The sequence below is a fragment of the Alligator sinensis genome, unplaced genomic scaffold (genome assembly GCF_000455745.1).
Source record: "Alligator sinensis unplaced genomic scaffold, ASM45574v1 scaffold487_1, whole genome shotgun sequence".
Classification (NCBI taxonomy): Eukaryota; Metazoa; Chordata; order Crocodylia; family Alligatoridae; genus Alligator; species Alligator sinensis.
The window spans coordinates 293,489-302,435 of NW_005842301.1; the positions used below are offsets into that span (position 1 = coordinate 293,489).

General features: G+C 52.2%; 1 protein-coding gene across 2 annotated transcripts in view; it reads left to right on the forward strand.

Moving 5' to 3' along the window:
- The window catches only part of FANCD2 (FA complementation group D2), a 194,560-nt gene that overhangs the window by 22,054 nt on the left and 163,559 nt on the right, over nt 1-8,947 (forward strand). The window lies entirely within an intron of this gene.

Here is an 8,947-nt window from a genome sequence, read left to right on the forward strand (position 1 = left end):
ACGCGTAGCTTTCCTTAACATAGAGAGCTACACCCCCACCCCTTTTATCTACACGATCCCTCCTATACAGGGTATAGCCATCTGTACCTGTGGTCCAGTCATGGGTGGAGTCCCACCAGGTCTCCGTTATCCCTATGACATCATAATTATTTGCATTGAGCAGGAGGATGAGCTCCTCCTGCTTATTCCCCAAGATCTTTCCAAGATCTTTCCATGGATTGAGGTCAAAATGATTGGTGTGTCGTTCCCTGGATCTTCCTTCCTTCTTTGTTGAAGATAGGCACCACATTGGCCCTCTTCCAATCTTCTGGAACCTCTCCCAAGTGCCACAAGTTCTCATATATCTTTGCCATTGGTTGTGCTATGATGTCAGTCAACTCTTTTAGCACTCTTGGGTGCTAAATGGATTTAACTACAAGTTTAGTGTTAAGTATGTGATTATAATTATTAATTATTTTGTGTGGCTCTCACCAAAGAGCGGGCTGTGGTCATGGAAGCCAAAGCCTTCCCGATGACACCAGCGCTGCAGTCTTTGGTTGACTACGTGGATCCTCCTCTCCCTCCTCAGCCCGTAGCCTGAGATCGGGAGGATCGATGAGAACACCACCTGTGCCCCCAGACCCTTTAGCCCCGCTCCCAAATCCCTGTAGCGCCTCATGACCTTTTGACCCTTGCTCGTAAATATTTAAAGAATGTACCATTTTTAAGGCTAAAATTTTCAGTCTCACACCACAGATCTCTCTAACCTTTTTCCAATGTTGAGTCAGTAGCTCAAGTGTGAGAGCAGGGGTTTTAAATCGGGATTGGGCAATTCTTCTGGCTGGAGGGCCACTTAATGAGTTTTGGTGAGGTGTCGAGGACTGCAAGGGTAGCCGCACCCCTTGACAGGTGCCCCGTCCCCTGGTTGCCATTTTTGGACTCGAAGTTCTGCCCCTAAACCCTGACCTTTCCTACCACAAGTCCATCCCCTTGCTCTGGAAGTGGGAGGGAGGGTGCTGCCATCTTGAAACCAGAAAAAAAGCAAATAATATCCTAAAAAAATTAAACATCTACTATAATTTATTTTAATTTTATTTAAAAAACATTTTTGTCATGATTTATGTGTGTTTGCATAGTGTAGCTAGAGGCGATTGCATAATAGCTTAACAAACAAGCTCGCTCTTGTATATTGTATGCGGGTAATAGGGTGTATGTGGAGGTGTGTGGTGGGTTGTGGGGGCTGTGTGTGTAGGGTGTAGGTATGGTGGGTGGGGTGTATGAGGTGGGGGGTTAGGTTTGGAGGCGTGTGGGTATGCTGGGAGTGGGGGAATACAAGTGTGTGTGGGGGTTGTGGGAGGGTGTGGGTGTGTGTGTGTGGCTGGGGGGGGGGTCCTCAGAGTCCCCAGAGTGTGCAAGTCCCTGGATCTGCATGTGGTGGCAGTGGGTGGCACCAGCCCCGCCCGTCCCCATAGCACACAGCTCCCTGTGCTCCCACCCCAGTCCCTGGCTGCAGGCAGTGGCAGTGTGCAGGGTCAGCCCCACTGAGCTCCGTAACACTCAGCTCCCACCCAAGTCCCTGGTTGTACATGGTGGCAGCATGTAGGGCCAGCCCCACCTGGCCTGTAGTGCTCCTGCCAGAGTCCCTGGCTGCATGTGGTGGCAGGGTGTGGGGCCAGCCCCATCTGGGCCCATAGTGTGCAGCTCCCATGCTCCTACCCCAGTCCCTGGCTGCAGGTGGCGTTAGTGTGCAGGGCCAGCCCCACCTGGTCCAGTAGTGCTCCAGCCTGAGTCCTCGGTCGCATGTGGTAGCAGGGTGCAGGGCCAGCTCCACCCGGCCCCATAGCATGTAGCTCCTGCACTCATGCAGCATGTGGGGCCAGCCCAGTCGACTCCATATCACACAGCTACCCATGCTCCAGCCCGCTTTGTCCCAGCGGGTGTCCGTGGCCCGGTGGGGCCCATACCTGAATTCCCAAGCTCGCAGGCAGGGAGGGCTGGAAACAGCCACAGGGTGGCCAGACAAAAGCCTCTGCCAGACTGGGGCGTAGCACTCCCTGGCTTGGGAGTGGGGCAGGTCAGGCCAGAATGGGATGGGGGGGTGGTTGCTTAGCAACCAAAGCTGTACCTCTTGCATGTTGGTGCTGTCTTGCAGAGGGACAGTGAGGGCCGGGGCTTACGGAGGGGCCCACAGGGCTGGATGGAATTGCCTGGTGGGCTGGATCCAGCTTGTGGGCTGTACTTTGCTCACCCCTGTTTTAAGTTCACCTGGGACCCTGGGCTGGATCTGGACCATGGGGCTCCTTGAGGCTTGGATCTAGATGGTGGGGTCCTTGTGGGCTGGATCCAGTCTAGGGTGTAAAGGCTGCTATACAGGTTGTGGTGGCAGTGGCCAGGGGTTCAGCAATGGCAGTGGTAGCAGCAGCATGGATCCAGTGGAGGCAGTGGTGGTGGCAAGGGGTCCCGTGGAGGCAATGAGCCAAGCATGCCACTGATGTCCATGCCTAGAGGGGCAAAGAGTCCTAGATTCTGCAGCAGGCCATGCTCCACCCCACCTCCCAATGCTTGCCAGTAGCTTGGTGGGCTGGACAGAGAGGCTCTGTAGCCTGGATCCAGCCTGTGGGCCATATGTTCCCCTCTGTTAGAGGAAGAGTATGAGAGAGAGGGCATGTATGGAGTTATCCCATTCCCAACTATGATGAGTCTGGTCACGTTCTGAGCCTAGATGATATCCCTGGCTATTGTGTTTAACAGTCCCTGATAGGCCTATTCTTCATGAATTTGGATAATCTTTTTTGGAACCAAATTATTGGCCTGTACAACATCCTGTGGCCAAAATGTTTCATAGATGATTTATGTGTTGTATCAAATGCTACCTTTTGTTGTGATATTGTGCATCACTGCTTTACGGATTATGAGACATAATGAGTCATAGTTTCCTTATTCACATTTTCCATATGATTCATAATTTAATAGATCTGTCATATCTCCTCTAAATCTCTTTTCTAGGCTGAATGATCTTAGTCCTATGGAGTAAGATGCCCAGAAAACTTGTAGAACCTCCTTTATTGGAGATTTTCAATAAAAGACTGAGTAAGCATTTGTTTAGGATGGTTTAGTAACAATGCATTCATACAGGAAGTTGGACTAGATCAGTGTTCTCAATTTTTTTTGGTACCAGGATCCATCTGTACACATTGGCCAGTCCCGACCCAGTAAATAATTTAAGTAGAAAACAGCTCCCTGGCCCTGCTGGTGCCCCTCACTCCTGACCTCCTGCCTCCAGGCCCCAGCCCCACAATATGTGGGGCAGGAGGTGGGTGCCTGGGGCATGGGGGGGCATGTGCCCTCCTTGCCCTCCCCCCCACAGATTTGTGCACCCACAGCAGACATGGGGCTTCAGCATGGCTAGACCAGCATGGGCAGGAGCCACCTCTGCGGCCCAGTAGGCGAGACCCAGTGTGGGAGGGCAGAGCGGGATTGTGAGACTTGTTGCTGCCACTGCTGCCGACAGATCCCCGGTGCCAGTCATGCTGCCAGCTGCATGAGAAGTAATGGACTGGTGGGGGGGGGGGACGACACCATGCTACCCTCACCTCCTCCTGCTGCGGGCCACTCAAGCACCAGGCCATGGCTCTACTCTGCTGCCATAGCTTGGGTGCTGCTGCTGCCACTCCCCTCAGGCCATCCACACTGTCTACCACCCCATCTTACCTCCAGGGCAGACATGTGGCCTGAGGGGAATGGCAGGTATAGCCAGGCATGGCAGCAGAGTAGTGGTGCAACCTGGCATGTGAGCGGCTGGCACTTGGAGGAGGTGAGGGCAGTGCAACCCCCCCATCCACCCTGTCTCCCCGCCATTGTTTACTCTTCATGCTGCTGAGGGTGCATCTGGCACAGGGGGTGATGGCAGCAGCGAGTCTTGCTGCCCTGTTTTGCCATCCCATGCTGGGTCTTGCCCACTGGGCTGCAGAGGCCTCTTCTTTCCATGCCAGTCCAGCCAGACTGCAGCCCTGTGCCTATTATCAGTGTACAAATCTGGAGGGCACATGTCCCCCCATATCTCTTCAACACACAGCCTGTGCCCCCCTCCCCTCCCATGTGTTGTCTATGCACCCCCTGCCCTATAGATTTACCTGCAGAGTGCTGTGGCAGCTGCTCTCATGCTGCCTGGCTGCTGTGTGCATATATACACATGCGCATGGCGCTCCCTGCCTGATCCTTCTCCTGCTCCCTGGAGCCCCTTGTGTGCTGGAACTCTGCCAGCCTGCAAGGGGAGACCCGCCATTTCCCACACTTTTCTCCTTTAAAGGAGAATCCATTTTTAAAGTTTGTTGATCCATTTTTTAAGTTAGTTCGTGACCCTTTCATATAGTCTTGTGACCCACTCTTGGGTTGTGACCCACGGGTTGAGAAACACTAGGTGGCCCTTGAGGTACCACTCCAATTTTATAATTCTACTAGCAAATTGCCCGTCAGAAATGATGGGACAGGGGGCAGGCAGGGACAGAGTCCTGTGTCCAGCCCCCCAACCTGGGGCTGGGGCCGCTCCCCACCGCTCCTTCGGGCCAGAGCCAGGGACATTCCTCCCCGCCCCGCTGCTTTAGGCCGAGGCTGTGGCTGTCCCCCTTTCCCCCCACTGCTTTGGGCCGGGGCTGGGCCATTCTGCCCCCACTCCCTCCCGCTGCTTCGGGGGAGGGCTAGGGCCTGCGGCAACAGTTGTGGTCATGGCTGTGGCTGGGCATAGCGACTGGTAACCCTCCCCCCCCTTCCTGCTCCCTCCCCTCTTCCCCTCTGTCTCCCCCTCCCCACCAGCTGTTGTTAGAAACAACAGGAGCAGGGGGGGCCTTGCCCTCCTCCCCCATGGCTCCATCCCCTCTGTCATGGTGGCACTCAAGCCTCCATTGTCCTCCCTCTGGCCTCCACTCTGGCCCCTTAGTCCCTGCTGTCATGGCGGTGCTCTGACATATGTCTCTGGCTGTCCAGAGCACTCTGATTGGCTGCCAAGGCAACCGATCAGAGTGCGAATAAAGTGTTACAGCCAGAGTAAAGCTTTTATAATATTAGACTATTTTGACAAAGAGAACCTTCTTCTGATCATATAACTGCTTAGTTTCTTTAAGAGCCTTTGGTGAGGAACCTTGCCCAAAGCTTTTTAAGTCTTCAATTCTGAGTCTTTACTCTCAGCCAATTATTTCTCGGGGGGGTGGGAGGGGAGGGAACAGGAGAGGATTACTTCAATGGAGGGCTGAGGAGGTCAGAGGAAAATCCCAGCATTTTTGAGTGAAAACAAGATAATAGTAAGAAACAATACTAAAAGCTTCAGCACAAAGAGGATTTCAACCTTAGTTCTAGTATTTCAGAATTATATTTGATTTCTCAGAATAAATATTTAATTCGGTTTTTTTTCTAAAAAAACAACTGCCAAAGGAGTGTGTAAACTAGCTGCTCATAACAGAAGGTTCTAGAACCCATGTGTATTATTATTTATTATTGTTGTTATGTAAAAGTCTAACACTCATGCTAAATACCTACAAATATACCTATCAGGTATACATGACACTTCCACATTTAAACAGTTGACCTCAGAATTCCATACTTGAGTTACATCAGGTTAAATTTCTTTATTACATTAAGCTATAGCCGGAGTAAGGGTTGATATAGAGCCAGGACTCCTAAAAGGCAAATATTTTCCAGAATTTACCTGTCTAAGAATTAGACTTCAGGAAGGCCTTCAATACGGTATCCCACACCATACCGGTGAACAAGTTAAGAGGCTGCACGGTCCGGTGGGTGGCGAATTGGCTAGAGGGTCGTACCCAGAGAGTCGTAGTGGATGGGTCGGTATCGACCTGGAAGGGTGTGGGCAGTGGGGTCCCGCAGGGCTCGGTCCTTGGACCGATACTCTTCAACGTCTTCATCAGCGACTTGGACGAGGGAGTGAAGTGTACTCTGTCCAAGTTTGAGGATGACACAAAACTGTGGGGAGAAGTGGACACACCAGAGGGCAGGGAACAACTACAAGCAGACCTGGACAGGTTGGACATATGGGCACAAAACAACAGAATGCAATTCAACAAGGAGAAATGCAAAGTGCTGCACCTAGGGAGGAAAAATGTCCAGCACACCTACTGCCTAGGAAATGACCTGCTGGGTGGCACGGAAGCGGAAAGGGATCTTGGAATCCTAGTGGACTCCAAGATGAACATGAGTCGTCAGTGTGATGAAGTCATCAGGAAAGCTAATGTCACTTTATCGTGCATCAGCAGATGCATGATGAACAGAACCAAGGAGGTGATAATTCCCCCCTATCAGGCGCCGGTCAGACTGCGGTTGGAATACTGCGTGCAGTTTTGGGCGCCGCGCTTCAAGAGGAATGTGGATAACCAGGAGAGGGTCCAGAGAAGGGCCACTCGTATGGTTAAGGGCTTGACGGCCAAGCCCTACGAGGAGAGACTAGAGAACCTGGACCTTTTCAGCCTCCGCAAGAGAAGGTTGAGAGGCGACCTTGTGGCTGCCTATAAGTTCATCATGGGGGCACAGAAGGGAATTGGTGAGGCTTTACTCACCAAGGCGCCCCTGGGGGTTACAAGAAATAATGGCCATAAACTAGCAGAGAGCAGATTTAGACTAGACATTAGGAAGAACTTCACAGTTAGAGTGGCCAAAGTCTGGAATGGGCTCCCAAGGGAGGTGGTGCTCTCCCCTACCCTGGGGGTCTTCAAGAGGAGGTTAGATGGGCATCTAGCTGGGGTCATCTAAACCCAGCAAGCTTTCCTGCCTATGCAGGGGGTCGGACTCGATGATCTGTTGAGGTCCCTTCTGACCCTAACATCTATGAATCTATGAATAAACATACTCCCTGTGATACCCCTTTGGTGTAGTGTGTTCCATCTTTACAATTGTCCAGTTATGCTAGCCAGTGTAGAACAGGAACAGTACCCCAGCTCCATTGCTTCTCTGCTCTCTCTGCAGTCGCAAGTAAGTTAAGACATGAGGGCATGGGTATCTGGTGCCTCTTGAGTCATGGGGGGCACATGCCCCCCCTGGCACCAGTCAGTAACCGGGGTGGGGGGCGCGGAGGGGTGCCCCTGGCGGCCGATCATGCGGCTGATTTCACTCTCCGTAACTCCCGTGGCCACCGGCCAGCTGGTGGCCCCACTTGCTGGCCAGTGCTCGCAGGGGGAGTACTGGTGCCTCCTGCCTGCCCCCCCTGTCCGCTGGCTAAACAGGGTGCACGGCCTGATGGGGTGCACCAGCACTCTCAGGGGGCACACGTGCACCCCGCTACTCGTTGCCCCTGCATGAGGGAGGGATTTGATAATTTTCAAATACAAAAGGATTGTTACAAAGAGGATAGTGATCAATTGTTTTCTTTATCCTCTGAAGAAAGGAAAAGAACAATGGGCTTAAGCTACAACTATGGAAATTTGGTTTAGGCTTTAGGAAGAAATTTCTGACTATGGGGGTGGGTAAGCACTAGAAGAGATTACTTAGAATAAATTGTGGAATCCCTGTCATTGGAGTCACTTTAAGTACAGTTTGACAAATATCTGTGTAGTCTGGCATAGACAGGAATGATCCTATCTTGGGTAGGGGCTGGAATAAATTACCTCCTGATGTCCCTTTTCAACCCTGGTTTTTTTCATGATTCTATACCAGGGGCGGGCAATTATTTCAGGCGGAGGGCCGAGTTTTGGCAAGTTTACTGAGTTTTGGCAAGCTGTTGAGGGCCGTATGGGTAGCTTTGCCCCTTGACAGGTGCCCCACTCCCATGTCGCCATTTTGGGACTGGAAGTCCCACCCCCTAACCCCTGGCCTTTGCCACCAGAAGTCCCTCCCCTTGCCCCCAGAAGTACTTCTTTCAGCAATGGGTTTTGCCATTCTGGAACCAGAAAAATACCAAATTATATTCTAAAAAGCAAACATCTAAAACATTCATTATTATGATTTCAAAAAATATTTTTGTCCTGGTTTACATGTGTTTCTGTAGTGTACATAGAGGTGATTGTATATAATAGCTTAAAATGAAGTCTTACTCTTGTATATTGTGAGGGGGTGGGTATAGGTTTGTGAGGGGCTGTGGGTGTGTGGGTATGGGGGCTGTGGGGGGTGTGTGGGTGTGGGGTGAGGGAGTATGTGGGGTGTGGGTGGATATGGGGTTTGTGACAGTCCTGTGCTCCCGGTCCAGTGATGCAGCTGGGAGACAGATGGTGCTGGAGCAGGGTGGGGGCAGGAAGGCAGGGAAATGGCTAGGGGTGGGGCGGGGCTGGGCTCCTGCCTCCTGCTGCCAGCTCTCCTGGGTTGTGTTGCTCCTGGCTCCTGTTGTCTTTGATAGACAGTCAGGAGCAGATAAATATTTTCTGAATTTGTTAGGGGTCCCGCAGGCCAGATCCAGCCCACGGGCCATATCTTGCCCACCTCTGTTCTATATACTGGGTGTGTCCACATGTGCCCCTAAGGCGCTGTTGTAACTGCACTGTTACTTAGTACTTCCTTTTGATAGAGATGCACCGATACATTGGTCCCATATCGGATTGGCAGTGATATAAGGAAAATTTACAGTATCGGAAATCGGCTTTCTTTGGTTGATGTGGCCAATAATGTTGCCGATTTTAAATGCCCTGTGCATGCGCACAGTCACAGTGCAGCACACAGGCAGCCAGGAACACAGTGAAGCAGCATGGAGAGCTGCATCCAGCTGGTAAGTCTATTGTGGGGGAAGGGGCGGGGGGCAGGAAGGGTCGTGGTGGGGGCAGATCGAGGCCCCCGTGGTGTTCGAGGGAATGGGGCTGGGGCAGGGGCAGGTGCTGTACATCTGGGGTGGAGTGTGGCATGGGAAGGAGCCATGAGTGGCTCATCCAGGGAGTGTGCGAGGGGGCACGGCTCCCTCTGCTATGCACACCCTGGGAAGGCATGGGGGGCGTGTACCCCTGGATCTGTGTGTGGGTGGGCTGGGACTGGGGTGATG